The sequence below is a fragment of the Bombyx mori genome, chromosome 24, assembly GCF_030269925.1.
Source record: "Bombyx mori chromosome 24, ASM3026992v2".
Taxonomy (NCBI): domain Eukaryota; kingdom Metazoa; phylum Arthropoda; class Insecta; order Lepidoptera; family Bombycidae; genus Bombyx; species Bombyx mori.
In genome coordinates this window covers 2,884,597-2,901,581 of record NC_085130.1, presented here as the reverse complement: position 1 = coordinate 2,901,581, position 16,985 = coordinate 2,884,597, and the positions used below count along the sequence as shown (strand labels likewise).

Genomic DNA, 16,985 nt, shown 5'->3' with positions numbered 1-16,985 from the left:
TTAATAGGAACATATAGATAACGTTTAAATTTTTTTATTTTTTTTAAATACTGACCGACAGAGATTTTGACGCCTTCAGCTCTAACGCTAGGGACAGGCTTATGGACACCGGTAGCTACTAACTAGGCAAAGAGTTCGACGAGCAACCTAACTCATGCATCAGCCCGCTGAGTTTCTCGCCGGATCTTCTCAGCGGGTCACGATTCCGATTCGGTAGCAGATTCATTCGCGAAGCAGTTGCTCTTGAGTTGTTAGGTCTCCTTTGGAGGCGCTCGGGCAGCTGTTAGCAAATCCCATCTCTCCTGGCTGAGCCTTTGCTCGCTCATCTGTCCTGGTGAAACTGGAAAGGCCTCTGGGCTTCCAGTAATCCTTCAATAATAAAAAAAAGTTCTAAGTCTCAGTTCTTTGGGAGATTGACTGCCCCACCCTTCAAACCGCATTACTGCATCGCGGTTGAAATAGGCGGAATGGAGATACGTATCCGGGCGGGCCTACAAGCCGTCCAACTGTCAGTAATTACGCAAATTATTTCCGCTTTATTTTTATTACAAACAATACATGTCACCTACCTTCCTATACACGCTATTTAACAACACCGTTCTACTTTAACACGAAAAGAAAAATTAACCAAAAACATTAATAAAAAATAATAATTACGTATTGTACTCTTCCTTAGATCTCTATGAAATGATCAATAAAAGCAATCTTGCTTTTCTAACAAGATGAAGATGACAACTTCAGCTCATTTTACTTCTGCATTGCTAATTGACGCGGAGCTCGATTTTGGGATCATCTTCGCACTTGAAGTCGTCGGCGTCATCGCTAAGACATTGCCTTCCATAAAAGCGATTACAAAAGAGACTTTGTGGGCAGAACACAGCACAAAACTTTTTAGATTTAAAAAAAATAATTAGATAATATGAGGAGATAATAATATACCTAATGCTTACATACAGTGATTCTACATTTTGAAATCCCGGTGATTATGTTCGAATTTCGATCATTGGTCGAACCCTATTATCAATAAATGATTCAAATGAACGATGCAACTCAGATATAGATCAATCAGATCCTTTGCGACACTTGTCAAACATCAAAATATTTTACGCGCGCTTTCGTGATGCGTCAAATATCTTGACTATTATTAGGGCTGGTACTGATTGTACCACACTAATAATTGTAATAATTATTAAGAAAGAGGGACATTGTTATGGAATATAATTGAGATTTTCAGCTGAAGTCTTGAGGTGGGGCGTTAGTGATGCGACTTCTAGATTTTTTTTGTACCTAATGCTAGTAACCTTGAGGGGTTGTGCAAGATTCACCGGACGTGAGGAATTATTTGAGATCATTCCATCATCTCGTTCTTACCAGCGCACCGACCGCCACCGGAGTAGAGTTCAACCATACTACCTGGAGCTACTGCGTTCATCTACAGTGCGTTTCCAGAGATCTTTTTTGCTACGTACCATCCGGCTTTGGAATATGCTCCCCTCTATGGTGTTTCCCAAGCGCTATAACATATCCTTCTTCAAACGAGGCTTGTGGAGAGTAGTTAACGGGCGTCAGTAACCACTCACCATCAGGTACCATCAGGACCGTAGGCTCGTTTGCCTATAAGTAAGTGGATTGTTAGTTCGTTCACTCATTTATGCAGTATTAAAAAAACCTAATGTACAACTGCAATGAATTATAATTACTAAAATCAGACAGCCCTATTGAAAATTCGAAATTCAGTTTTGAAGTAGGTAGGTACGCCGCCACCGTGTCTATGGAGCATAACATTTTATTTTTAATTTCTCTAATATCGAGCAGGGAGCATAGATTCAACTTTTTTTTTTAAATAATGTCATTGTTTGTGGACAGGGATTCTCGTATCTCGATCGTTTGTGGAATTTGGGAGCATGTTTTATATGTAGCAGTCATTGAGGTTTTTTTTCGTACATGACTTAGCGGTTTCCATACAATCCCTTAGTTATAATAATATGTAGATATACATCGCGATTGAAGTTTTTTTTTAAATACACTAAGTAGAAATGATGCAAAAATAACATCCAAGTTATCTTTTTGTGAGTGTGTCAGAAGAATTTTTATATTTTTTTATACAGTAGCTATCAAAACGGCAAAGGGATTATTTGCTATCGTAAAATTTAGAATTTAAAATTCGCCTTCCGAAATATGGACTGGGCTAGGTCAATCGGACTCTAAAATTAGCAATCTGGTGAGTTTTGTGGATATTGCTGGACCCTGGCAGTGCAGAACCTGTTACAGTGGCGGGAAAAAACTTTTTTTTAATATCTCGTCGATTTCTTTAGGCAAATTAACCTTCGAGTCTATTGAAAAAGTGTAGCTGTGTATTGTGTATCGACTATTCCTCGGGGAGTATTACTGGAGAATTGTTAGATTTAATCGCATTGTCTCTTTTATCATCAAAATTCCCGCCATCGGAGCAGAATGCGTTTCTAATAGAGTTTGAGGGCATCATTTTTATCACGAGATATGCGATTCGAAGTTGTATATACGAATTATATACCTACCTAATAATATTCATATATCATATATCTAATAAACTATCCTGCTAGATATTTTTTTTGGAACGAGGTTTTAATAGCTTGTGATGTAGCGAGCGGCTTCGCTGGTTCTGTCCACGAACCACGGAAGCTACTTACAAATGGGTCATGGAGGAATTGTTTTTTTTTTTATGATTGAGGCATTACTGGTGGCCCGGAGGCCTCTCCAATTTCACCAGGACATGTGAGGGAGGAATTGTCCGAGACTTCATGTTCTTTCTGCGATCGTGTAGACTTAGCTTCCAAAGCCAGGAAATAAATACACAGATTGCAATTTATAGTTCTCTTAATTCTATATTGCTTTATTTGTAACTCCACTTGTACAATCTGACTACTTACTACTTATCTACAATACTTTTTTATTATATCACGTTCCCCAGTACTGCCATTTTTCCCACCAGCAGTGTTGGTATTCGGCAATTCTAAAATTGTCTAAATTTTAACATGATAATAGTACATTGTGCACCAAAGGAGAAAAGTAGGACATTTCCTACCGCGTGTAAATGAGTAAAAATGCGGGATGAGATGTCCTACTTTTTTCCCGCGGTGCACATACTATTTTTTCTCCTACCAGGCTGAAAGTTCGTGGAGTACCGAGCCGGGGACCAGGGGCGAAGCCCTAGCGGGGGGTAGGGGTTGGAGCCCCCCCATACTCATAAAAAACAATTTAACTGGTTTTTTTTTAAATAAACTACTACTAATTGAATAAGAACTGTCTGGTGAACTCATCTTTGTTTAATACTTCACTCTTAAATGTTATTGCCTTTTGTTTATTTCACTTTTACACTAAACACAATATTGCAAATTACCCGAGCACAACAATGGCGGAGAATTTTAGGTGCGTGAGAGCAGACGTAGACACTAACGCGCACTTGTACCCAGGGAGAAAAAGTTACATTTTCTTCCCTGTACAGCGGGAGGAAAAGTTAGTCTTTCTTCCCTGTACAGCGGGAGGAAAAGTTAAGACTTTCTTCCCTGTACAGCGGGAGGAAAAGTTAAGACTTTCTTCCCTGTACAGCGGGAGGAAAAGTTAAGACTTTCTTCCCTGTACAGCGGGAGGAAAAGTTAAGACTTTCTTCCCTGTACAGCGGGAGAAAAATTTACACTTTCTTCCCTGTACAGCTGGAGGAAAAGTTAGACTTTCTTCCCAGTACAGCGGGAGGAAAAGTTAAGACTTTCTTCCCTGTACAGCGGGAGGAAAAGTTAGACTTTCTTCCCTGTACAGCGGGAGGAAAAGTTAAGACTTTCTTCCCTGTACAGCGGGAGGAAAAGTTAAGACTTTCTTCCCTGTACAGCGGGAGGAAAAGTTAGACTTTCTTCCCTGTACAACGGGAGGAAAAGTTAAGACTTTCTTCCCTGTACAGCGGGAGGAAAAGTTAGACTTTCTTCCCTGTACAGCGGGAGGAAAAGTTAGACTTTCTTCCCTGTACAGCGGGAGGAAAAGTTAAGACTTTCTTCCCTGTACAGCGGGAGGAAAAGTTAGACTTTCTTCCCTGTACAGCGGGAGGAAAAGTTAAGACTTTCTTCCCTGTACAGCGGGAGGAAAAGTTAAGACTTTCTTCCCTGTACAGCGGGAGGAAAAGTTAGACTTTCTTCCCTGTACAGCGGTAGGAAAACCGAACTTTCGGCGTAGGTAGGAGAAAAAATTTATTTTTATTATTTTACAACAAACTTTACAATCGCAACTCCAGGAGTAGAGTTCATCACTTCTTAAGTATTTTAATTTGTGTATAATAGAATCTTTGACCGTCATTTGCATCGATTTTAAGACGTCCGATTCATTGTATGATTCGCGCACGCATCAAATACCGATGACGATACAATAGTTTTATAACTTCGCTCTAGACCGTTAAACAGGATAAAAATAATAAATAAATAAATATGTATTAACAATCACGCCACGTTAACTGGTCCCGTGATAAGTTCGTAAAGAACTTGTGTCACAGGTACCAGATAACGGATATAAATGTAAGATTTCTATTATACACATACATATATTTCATATACATCCATAACCCTGGAAAAGACATTTATATTTATGATACAAATATCTTCCCTTGGCGGGATTCGAACCCGCGACCCCCTTGTGTAGTGACCATGTCACTTACCACTACACCAGACGACCGTAAAAATAATGAATGCATTTTTTTTATACAGTTTTCAAATTAGGTGCATTCAAACTTATTTGTTAAAACCAAGTATGTCGAATTCCATTAAAACTTGGATCGAGAAATCAAAGCGTAGTCGAAGAAACTTCAAGCTTCTTAGTTAGAATACGTACAATAGTTGCTTGAAGTCGTCGTGGCCTAAAGGATAAGACGTCTGGTGCATTCGTGTTGAGCGATGCACCGGTGTTCGAATCCCGCAGGCGAGTATCAATTTTTCTAATTAAATACGTCCTTAAGAAATCTTCACGATTGACTTACGCGGTGAAGGAATAGCATCGTGTAATAAAAATCAAACCCGCAAAGTTATAATTTGCGTAATTACTAGTGGTAGGACCTCTTGTGAGTCCGCGCGGGTAGGTACCACCACCCTGCCTATTTCTGCCGTGAAGCAGTATGCGTTTCGGTTTGAAGGGTGAGGCAGCCGTTGTAACTATACTGAGACCTTAGAACTTATATCTCAAGGTGGGTGGCGCATTTACGTTGTAGATGTCTATGGGCTCCGTTAAACAGTTAAAACTACACCCCACTATTAAAAATCGACGCAATGAACAACGAAGAATTGCTAAAAGCAGCGGAAGCAAGATATATGCATACGAAAAGTATAAATTGCGTCGGCAATAAAACGTTGACATAAAAAAATGCGAGATTAAACTCGTAAAATTAGTTTTAATTAAAATAAATAATAGTTTAAAAAAATGAAAAAAAAAAACGCTTTGATGCTTTTCAGGTTATTATCAAAATAATCCTTCTAATCATATTTGTTCGTAAAATATTTATAACTACTGATATGTACCAAGCACCCCAACGCTTTTTTTTTTACAATAAAATCATTTTTTCTTACACTATTTTTAATTGAAATTTATTAAAATTTCTTTTCTATTTTTTAGTTGGATTTTCTATAAAAGCGTATTTTTGTTTAGTTTTTTTTTAAACTATCGTTTATTTTTCATTTTATAGTTCAAGTTCAATATTTTCATATTTTTTTTAAATTTTGAACTGTCATCGGTCCTTAATAAGTATACCAAATTTCGAGTTAATCCGACGTTTTGAAGGGGTCAAAATCATGTTCAAAGATTCAGTTACATACATACTAACATAGGTACATACGTCTGAAACTAATAAAAGCGTATTAAAAAAAAGGAGAAACGTTTTGTTATAACTTGGAAAATGCGTTTGCGACGCCATGTTTTTTTACGGCTGGATTAAACATTTAAATTTCGCTTAATATAATATTTGAGGATTGCCGATTAATACAAGGATGAAGATGAGATCTACTAATAAAATAAACGTACTAAGCGTTATTTGAGGACGATCAAAACATACTAGAATATTCCATATGTATTGAACTTTGATGTTCAGAATTCAAATAATATTTCTCTCATATTGAAAGTCATCTTGTCTTTTTTTTTAAGTATGGCAATTGGCGACATAAGCTGGCATAGTTGCCAGTTTCGATTATTTTTTTTACATATGTCATTATTGGATAAATATTTTGTCATTTGTAGTCGATTATTATATGATATTGAGCGAAATAAGATGAGCTTTTTATTTGCTTACCTATGCTAATAACCCCAAGGGGCTGTCTTAGCTTCCCCGGACGTGTAGGCGAACTAGCCCTAATTCTAGGAAGAGCAGTGCTGTGCTGAATCTACCACCGACTCGGAAACGCGACCCACTGAGAAGATCCGGCGAGAAAATCACTGGGCTGTGTCTAAGCTGTGAGTTAATTTTCACGACAAACACTTCGTCGCATTTGACAGGCTGTACGAGAATGGTGCCTGATGCTTGCAATACCTAGAAGCACCGCTAGTGCATAGTGCACCGTATATTCCATGGGGACTGCTCTGAGGTGATGTTTAAGATGATTCCATCATCCCGTTTTTACCATCGCACCGCCCGCCACCGGAGTAGAGTTCATCCTACTTGAAGCCACTGCGTTCATCCACAGTGCGTTTCCAGATATCTTTTTTGCCACGTACCATCCGGCTTTGGAATGACCTCCTCTCCACGGTGTTTCCCGAGCGCTATTATTATTATTATTATTAATACTTTATTTCAGTTTTTTTTTAAAACCATAACATTTTGTTTTTAATAATTACTTATAATCTATGTTAGTAACTTAAAAAAAAATCTAACAGATAACTATCATTATACACATTTTATACAATAACATTTTATTTTTATTTTTTTTTCTCCTTTCAAAAGTGCCTACTGCAAAGGCTATTGATCAGCAGTCCCTCGATCTTGCTCGATATGATTTTCAAAAGACTGTTGCCACTGTCACGAACTCGACGCAATAACGATGCACTTCTCTTCCGCATTATTGCAAAGAAGTCATCGGCGTGAGATGTCGCAAACATTGTGGATGCACTACAAAAGCGCGGCAGTGACAATATCATCCTAAACGCATTATTATATTGAACACGTAGGGCATTGTAAGCTCTCCGCGTGTATGTGGTCCACAGACTACTGGCGTAAAAATTCTGGCAATAAGCTTTAAAAATTGTAAGTTTGACATAGCTATCGCAACCAGTAAATCTGCGGGCCAGCATATTGCATCTTACTATCAACGCCCTACGCTCCCTATCTATATCACAGTCATCCGTACCATCCTCTGTTACCCAGTGACCGAGGTACTTGAAGCGCTTGACTTGTGTAAGCGTTGCGCCCGCTAGCCAGATTGGAGGTACGTTCTCGTAAGTTTTGTTCTGCGCTTTGAACACTAGCAGTTCACTCTTCTTGGCATTGTACCTCAGCCCGTGGGACTCAGCATAGCTCTCACAAATTTTTAAAAGTTTCCTGAGTGCTCTCATAGACATGTCCTTCTTCAAACGAGGCTTGCGGAGAGTACTTAATGATCTGCCCCTGGATTGCTGAACTCCAAGTGCGACAGTAACCACAGACCATCAGGTGGGCCGTATGGTCGTCTGACTACAAAGGCAAAAAAAAAGTGGATCGGGAAGATCCGAAATGACGTGTGGAATATCTTGTGCTGTATGTAGGCTACCGTTTTTAAGATAAAAAGGCTTCTCTATTGTTGTGTCTCTTCTTAATTTCTTTCTTTAATTTTATTAAGACTAATTCAGTTAACGAACCCATAGGCAGTAACGTCTAAAGCCCTAAAGTGGATACGTGTTTTTTTTTAATTATAAAAGCCAAGAAGTTTTATAGTTCGAGGATACAAGAATATACCTAAATGTGTTCAGAATTATGTCTAGCCGACCCAATTACTATTTTAATCGGAGAAATTGCTTTGCGACAGATATATACCGTGAAATCAACCCAGACAAGCACACGCTTCGAAATCCTTTTAATATATTTTTTTTCTTCTTATAAACTTTCCAACTCACAATAGTCACATTGGCATTTAAGAAACTAAAAACTTGGCCATCGAAATACGATTCGAGTTATTAAATAAGCGAACGTTTTTAAAGGGATTAAATATTTGAGCGGCCATGACACCGGAGAACATCGTAACGAAAAAAAAAAGAAATTTAAAATAAAATAATTGTTTATGGATTAGCTGCCAGTGTCAAAGTGTTAAATATCGAACACTGTCTAATTTGACAATTGGGGACTGGACGAAAATGTTTTTTGAGTCGCTTGAAGACTGTAACCATAATTTGTAGTTTTCGATAGACTTTTTTTTCTGTAATCGAGCAAAGAAACTGGCTCGCGTCCCACGTAATGTTAACTGGTCACAGAAACAACGAAAGAGATTAAATAACAAGTAACAAAAATAATAAATTAATAAAATTTTGAAAGTAGGTATGTATTTAATGACACGATTGCATGTGTGGTTGAGGCTTCCACCTCAAGTCTGAAATTGGATGAGAGCTTTATCGTTTTGTTGTGTTTATGGATTCCAGTAAGCACTTAACGCCTGGTCGGCAGTGAGTTCATAGTTCTATCTAGTACAATATTTCTAAATACCTACGCCCAGACAAAAATATGTGACAGTGACAGTGACAGTGATTACTTTTATTCTCTTACTTTCCTGCGCCTGCTTCTGCAAGATAATGTACTCTCAGAAGTCGAGAATCATCCCGTGAAGTTTGATAACAGTAATGATGATATCCGGATCAGCAGTCCTCGGCACCATATACATATACGGAATATTCGAAGTACCCGGGTTTTCACATTACAAATGCGCGAATGCGTTATCTTCTTAAGCCCCCGTTATCGGAAAGTGGGCAAAGGAAATCTTTAGCACTGACCTGGGCTCGGTGGGAAGAAGAGATCTCTCTCTCACATTCCGCCGCTTTCTTCTGCAAGATGGTGGATACGCAGAAGGTAATCTCACTCCGTTGCTCTCGGGCATTGTAATTAAGTCAGCCGGCACCGACCAGGCCCGATCTCACTTCTACGACGGCGACCACATATCCAACATAAAAAAAAACAAATTTTTTTTTTTATCGTAACTGCAAAATAATTTTCACATAAATCAATAAATCCTGTACACCTTACGATCCGTCCGTCAAAAGAAACAAAAAAAAAAAACCAAAAAAAACTGAACAATTTGACAATCGTGTCACATTTCGTTGAACGTTTGACATTTCGAAACTCAGCCACGGAACTCCGACGCATTAAATGTTTGTTGTTTTTCAACGAAAATTACCCATTATTATTATGTCTTGAAACATTATAACCGGTCAGCGGATTAGTTTCAACTGATTTTTATAACATTTCAACCACACGCGGCGTGCCAGTAGTACGTACCTACGTAAAACGAAAATATTCCAAAATGGCCGACTGTAAGTCTAGAAATTAAGTTTTATAGGGAGGCAGTCAAGTGGGTTTTCAACGAAATTTATCGATTATCATGTTTTATGTCTTGAAACATTACAACCGGTTAACGAATTATAATAGTTTCAACTGATTTTATTAATTTATTTGATTGATCATTTCAACGAGACGCGGACGTCCATAAAATGAAAATATTCTAAAATGGCCGATAAAAATATTCGAAGTCGTCGTGGCCTAAAAGATAAGACGTTCGGTGCATTCGTGTTGAAGCGATGCACCGGTGTTCGAATCTCAGGCGGGTACCAATTTTTCTAATGAAATACGTACTCAACAAATGTTCACGATTGATTTCCACGGTGAAGGAATAACATCGTGTAATAAAAATGAAACCCGCAAAATTATAATATGCGTAATTACTGGTGGTAGGACCTCTTGTGAATCCGCGCGGGTGGGTACCACCACCCTGCCTATGTCTGCAGTGAAGCAGTAATGCGTTTCGGTTTGAAGGGTGGGGCAGGCGTTGTAACTATACGTGAGACCTTAGAACTTATATCTCAAGGTGGGTGGCGCATTTACGTTGTGGATGTCTATGGGCTCCAGTAACCACTTAACACCAGGTGGGCTGTGAGCTCGTCCAACAATCTAAGCAATAAAAAAAAAGGCCGACTGTAAGTCTAGAAATTAAGTTTTGTAGGGAAGTAATCACGTGTGTTTTCGACGAAAATTATCGATTATTATGATTTATGTCTTGAAACATTACAACCGGTTGACGAATTAGTTTCAATTGATTTTATTTATTTATTTGATTGATCATTTCAACGACACGTGGCGCGCCAATCCATAAACCGAAAATATTCTAAAATGGCCGACTTTACCTCCGTCTAGAAATTAAGTTTTATAGGCAAGTACTTACGTATGTTTTTTAAACAATTGATAAATTACATCCTACCTTTTCAGGGAAACATCAAGGATTATACAGTTTATTAATTTGTTACTAGTTGTTACTCGCGGCATCGTCCGCGTGGTTAAGGAAAAATACTCATTGTATTTTCCCGTGGGAATGAGATGATTTTTCAGGATAAGCGGTAGCCTAGTAGTTACTCTGTCAAGAAAATACCGGGAAAACGTTATTAATACACAAAATGTTAGTTATTCATCGAAATTTCATGTTCATTTATAATATTACGTTCAAAGTATGTAGGTACTTTTAGAAACGACACACCTATACCAATGAATACTCCAATCATTATCAAATCAAATGAAATCAAATAATTTTTTTTTATTTCTACATAAATGAAAGTACATACTTGTTGAACGTCAAAAGAACTACCGCCAATTCACAAGAACTAGCCTCCGTCCTGAGAAGAACTGGCAAGAAACTCAGCGGGCATGTCTTTTATTATTTATATTAGATAAAAAAAAAATTAGATTTTTTTTAAATATTCATTTTTACAATGAGTATTATAACGTAACAATTATTACAATATTGAAATGCCCGGAGCGAGCAACTCATTCCCACTTTGTGCAAACTTCTAGATAATCATTGACTTTATAGTAAGCTTTATTGCACAGATGTTCTATAATAGTTTTCTTAAACCTATGTATATGTAGGTTCTGAACATCTTGTGGGATTTTGTTGTACAGGCGCACAGACAAACACCCGAATGAATTTCGTATCTTATGTAACCTACTCATCGGCACAACAAGCTTGTGTTTGTTCCTAGTATTTCTATTATGTATGTCCGACGTTTAAAACACGACGAGTAAAACATTTTTAAAGGCTTTTTCCGGAATTGAATTCAGTTTTAGCCGCGCATTCTCATTTACGTCTTTTACTAAATGTAAGCTTCCACCTCGAAGTGGAAATTTGAATTTAGGTGTAAAAGAAAGAAATCGGCTGGAGCCATATCTGGTGAATAAGGTTCGTAATGGTGGCCTTGTGCGAACTCGCATTATCTTGGTTCAAAATCAAAGAATTTTCTTTCAAAAAAATCTGGTCTTATTCGTTGCAATTACTCGCTTTAACGACGCATAACGCTCAAATAATATTCTTTATCTATCTTCTATCCAGTAACCACTTAACACCAGGTGGGCTGTGAGCTCGTCCACCCATCTTGGCAATAAAAAAATAGGTACAGGTATACCGTTTACATAAAATATGAAATAACTATTAGATAAATAATATGTTATTGTAAAGTCTTGGAATACTGATTTTAGATTCTGGCGTAGGTATGTAGTTTATTTGTATTTATTTGCCTCTACCGTTGTCCGCAGTAACCGAATTAAATCACCTGAGCCGCCTATCAAATTTAATATAATGAAAAAATCTAACAATGTCTCCTAACAAGTGTGCGTCCCACAATATCATTGTCGAAAAAGATTCTTGCTAAATCATTGATGTTCGATAAAATAGATCGATTCGAATCGTTTCGCTCGCGACAGGTGGCAGCACTAGCGCTGTCACTTTGACAGCTCGTATCTGTCCAATCACGGGTTTTTGTCAAGCGCGCGTATAATTTTTTTTTTTTAATATCAGTTATTGTTATGAGTTTTTGTGTGAAATATGTCATTTGAAATGAATTGATTTTTAATGATTATCTTAATTTTTTTTATGACAAAATTATTGCATCGATGCCTACTTTAGTAGGTAATGTATTTATTTATACATTAATGTACCTACCTACACGATTGACATCTACTTTTAGTCCTAATTAAGAAAACGTAATTCATTCATATAGATATTAATTGTTTTTGGCAAATCGCGAGTACACAAAAACCGCATTTATGTGAGGTTGTTTAAGATTAAATTCGTCTATTGAGTCCGCATGGGAAGATACCACCACCCCGCCTATTTCTGCCGTGAAGCGGTATTGCGTTTCGGTTTGAAGGGTGGGACAGTTTTAAATACATTCATATCATTTCGATGGCTGTTTTCTGATACTTCATATTGCGGTTCGATTATAAAGATGGAACCCGAAGCCATAGATGTTCGATTATATTAAATATTTTGAAGGCATTTCGTTTTTTTACTCTGTTTTTTTTTCTTTCGTCTTCTAAATTTAAAATTCGATGCGTTCGGTGTGGCCAGAACCCCGAAATGCATTTGTCGCGTAATCCTCAAGGGAGTAAAGATTAGGTTTTTTTCGTCAATTTTTATTACTGTTTGGTTGTTTTTTTTTGTTTTATTACAAAAATTATTTCATGCTTTGTCCAATCGCGTGGGATATGCGCGAAGCTCGGGTGTTCTAAAGATTTTTTTATATTTTTTTATTGGTACTCTGTGCGCGTTGTTATTTAAATCTTATTTCAATTTTATTTAATACTAGCTGACCCGGCAGACTTCGTAGTACCTCAATCCATAAATAAAATACCTAAGCTTTTGTATAAAATAAACTTAAAACAAACAAAAGGAATCCGTCCGGAAAATTGTTATTTTTATTTAATTCCGAGCATTTTCATATTTATCTATCTTTTAAGCCTTCTCTGGACTTCCACAAATAATTCAAGACCAAAATTAGCCAAATCGGTCCAGCCGTTCTCGAGTTTTAGCGAGACTAACGAACAGCAATTCATTTTTAAATATAGAGACGAACAGCAATTCATTTTTATATATAGAGATGATGAGATTTATTATTTTGTAAAGTTACATTAATGTGTTTAGTTCAACTATAGCTTTCATTTTTGTGTTCCAGTCAAACGGATTCTTATATTTATACAAATCTAAAACTTTAGATTTCCGAGACTTCGAGGAAGGGAAAAAGGAAGATATGTTCCCGCCAAAAGTCTGTCAAATGTCAATCTCAAACCTCAGTGTTGACAGTCACATTATGTTTAGATTTCTAAATTGTAAATGACTAATATTTTGCCAATTGAATTGACTAATTTAATTTCATGGTATTTGATTAATGTTCCAAAAGTCTTTTCATTTCATTTCAATTCCTATTAACATTTTTCACAAAAAAATTATAAAATATTAGGCTGTATTAGGTATACATACATATACATTTGCCTTTCCAGTTGGAAAAATACAACAACTACTACTACTGACATTTGACAAGTACTTAATTTCAATAGTAGTTTGATGTCACTTCCGTTGCATACCTGCGTGACGTTCTGTAAAAATTTTACCCTCATGCGCCTAAAGAAGTTTCACTTCAAAACACACAAACATTGTTAAATCTATACTAATATATAAATCTACAGTGGTTTTTACGGATGTTCCGTTATAACTACTGAACCATGCATCCGATTGACTTGAAACTTGGTATCCATGTAGAAAATACATGTACCTACTTAATGGATAGACTAATATTTATATGAGTGTTGGACTCCCTAATAATAATTGCCAATAAATAATAATGTTAATTTTAAATGCGCAGCGAAGGGTGCGAGTACCTACGGCTAGTTTATTTATAAATGTATATGTGATAAGAGGACTTTTGGCGGGAACGCGAGGAGCGAAATCGCGTGAATTATTTTACTTTGTTCATTTAGCGTTTTCTCGATTTTAAATTTGTAATAACAGTGCCTTAATCGTTTTAACCGCTTAGCGCCGGTCAAACTGTACAAACGTGTGAAAAAATTAATACAATTGCTTGAGATGATCCCCTCATCTCCTTTTTATCATAGCACCTCCCGCCATCGGAGCAGAGTTCATCCATATTACCTGGAACCACTGCGTTCATCCACAGTGCGTTTCCAGAGGTCTTTTTTGCCACGTACCATCCGGTTATGGAATGAGCTCCACTTCACGGAGTTTCCCGAGCGCTATGACATATCCTTCTTCAAAAGAGGCTTGTGGAGAGTATTAAGCGGTAGGCAGCGGCTTGGCTCTGCCCCTGGCATTGCTGAAGTCCATGGGCGACGGTAACCACTCACCATCAGGTGGGCCGTATGCTTGTCTGCCTACAAAGCCAATAAAAAATAAAATAAAAAAAACATACACCGAAAAAAATCTCTCAGATAATAAATAACCACAATACAATATTTTCGACATAATATTTTTGCTGAGACTTTATTTTGTACCATCTCATCTCGTTTCGTTTTGGTTTCATTACAATTGATTAAATTTTCAAATTAATCAGCTTAATCACAATTAAATTCGTATAATTTTTCAAATTAAAACAGAATATAAGAAAAAAATATAAGATTCGGCTTAAAGGTCTCGTTACTAGGATACAAAAACTAAAAAAAAAATGATACGATGTCTATTGTATACTATCTATTAATACACCCAGTTCTTTTTTCTTTTTATAATCTATAATGTTTTAGTACTAATCTAATCCGGTTTCATGGGAATCAGTCAAGCCATTTGGGAGACTACAGAGTTTTTTTTTTTACCTTTGCTGATAGCTTTGAGAGGCTATTTCAGCGTAACCTTAGTAGGTGAGCTCACGGGGCTCAAACCTGATGACATTGCTAACACGAACCCTAGCAAGAGCAGTCCTTCGCAGAATTTACCACCGGATCGGAAATGCGACCCACTGAGAAGATCCGGCGAGAAACTCAGTGGGCTGTGTCTGTGGGTTAATTTACTCGTCGAGCCCTTCTTCGGAAGCGACGGGTTCGACGAGGACTGTGACCGGTGCTTGAGGTACTTAAAAGCACCGTTAGTGGATCGGGAGGATCCGAAATTACGTGTTTAGGGCGACGTCGACTGCTTTCCATTCTGTCCGCAGGATCGGGAATGTAGTTACCGGCGGCCACGATGAGAGGGTTCTCGTGTCGTGCCGCTTTGTCGAAATGGTGCATTAATGTCGACTGTAGGTAAATACTAGACTACAGGGAACATACATACGTCGATTTTTATATATCAAGGGGTGTTATGCTATTTGGTTTAAGCGCCATTTTTGCAACTTTACAAGAGAGCCATTTGATGTTGAACATTTGGAAAAAAGTATTAAGACCGAAAAAAAATAGCTTCAGCTATTTGAATGTGGTAAACATAATTGAGGTTCATTTAAAAACACACAAAAGCACACACTATTTAGGGCATATTGTCAGTTCTTTTACACCTGCAGTCTGTGGACTGAGTACACTCAAAAGGCGTTTGGAGCCCTGCGCGTCCAATACAACAACGGCTTCAGGGCACTGATGGGGCTGTCTCGGTACTGTAGCGCGTCGACGATGTTCACGGAGGCTCACATAGATGGCTTTCACGCGATCATTCGTAAGCGCGTGGCCTCCGCGTGGCGCCGGCTCAGCCCGAACAGCCTCCTGGCCGCGACAGGGAGTTGCTATTGCTGCCCTATACTGAGGCACTGGAATGAAGTCCATGTTGGCTCAAGACCAGCCATGGTCAATATAAAATAAATAAAATGTACTGCTTTTTTAAGATTTTGTATTACTAACACTTCATATGGAATTTAATTCTGAAATAAAATTTATTATTATTATTAAAAATAGCGAATTGTTGATGCTAGTACCAAATTAAAAGGACCTTTAGTTACAAAGATAAATGTCCGAAAAATTTACCGAAATTTCACTTAAATCACGCCTCGATATATGAATGTAAGTCTTTTAATATACCTACAATAAATCCGCTGTTTGTATCCTTTGAAACATCAAGCAAATGATAAAACTTAAAAAGATCATTCTAAATATAGCAGTGGCAAGGTTGAATTCATAAAAAAAGTTAATTCTTTATATAATAAAATAAGTACCTTTATCTTAGAAGCCACCAAAAAAAAAAAAAAGCTGTGCTAATCTATTTTAAAACATGGCTGACATTTACTAAAATTGAAGATACCTCGAGTTACCAAGTAAAAATACATAACAATAAACTATAGTTTTATTATCGTTCGTGAAATGAAATTTTAAACTTTAAAGGTCGAACGTCTTTGAATGAAATAAAAACGAAATATATTCTTAATTATGATATTATATTTATAGTTTTTTTTTTGTACATTACAACTCATCACACCTTTGGAATTGAATGGCTTAACTAAATGTTTTAAGAAAATGAGTTTTATACTTGGAATGCATTGTATTCTATAAGTTTATAAAATTAAACATTTTTAAATAATAAAAAAATTAGTCTATAAAAGGCCAAAGTATATACTTTCCGTTTTAAATCAAGCGCATACTTTAAACTTTAAGATAAGCGCTTTAAGGCGATAAGGTATTAAAATCGAAACTAAAAAATTACATTTATTCAATTATATTTTTAGCGTTTATCATAAAACAAGAAATTCCGCACGCAGCGGAAGCTCTCAAAAGGGAAAACAACCCCGATTTTGAAACATTCTTTATTGGTGCTCCGCTTGTATTGGTTTTAGCGTGATGTTATATAGTCTATAAGCCTTCCTCAATAAATGGGCTATCTAACACTGTAAGAATATTTCAAATCGGACCAGTAGTTCCTGAGATTAGCACGTCCAAACAAACAAACAAATAAACCCTTCAGCTTTCTAATAATTTAGTATAGATATGTGTGGAAAATTTCATACTAATCCGTCCGCGCAATTTTCGTAATTATGGGTACAAAGTTTTTGCTTCACGT

General features: G+C 37.0%; 1 long non-coding RNA gene across 1 annotated transcript; it reads left to right on the top strand.

The window, feature by feature from the left end:
• Positions 1-9,255: 9,255 nt before the first annotated feature.
• On the top strand, positions 9,256-13,400 carry LOC134201197 (uncharacterized). Its single transcript, XR_009976403.1, has 3 exons — positions 9,256-9,492; positions 10,442-10,628; positions 13,177-13,400. It is a non-coding gene; the product is annotated as an uncharacterized LOC134201197 (long non-coding RNA).
• The last annotated feature ends 3,585 nt before the right edge of the window (positions 13,401-16,985 follow it).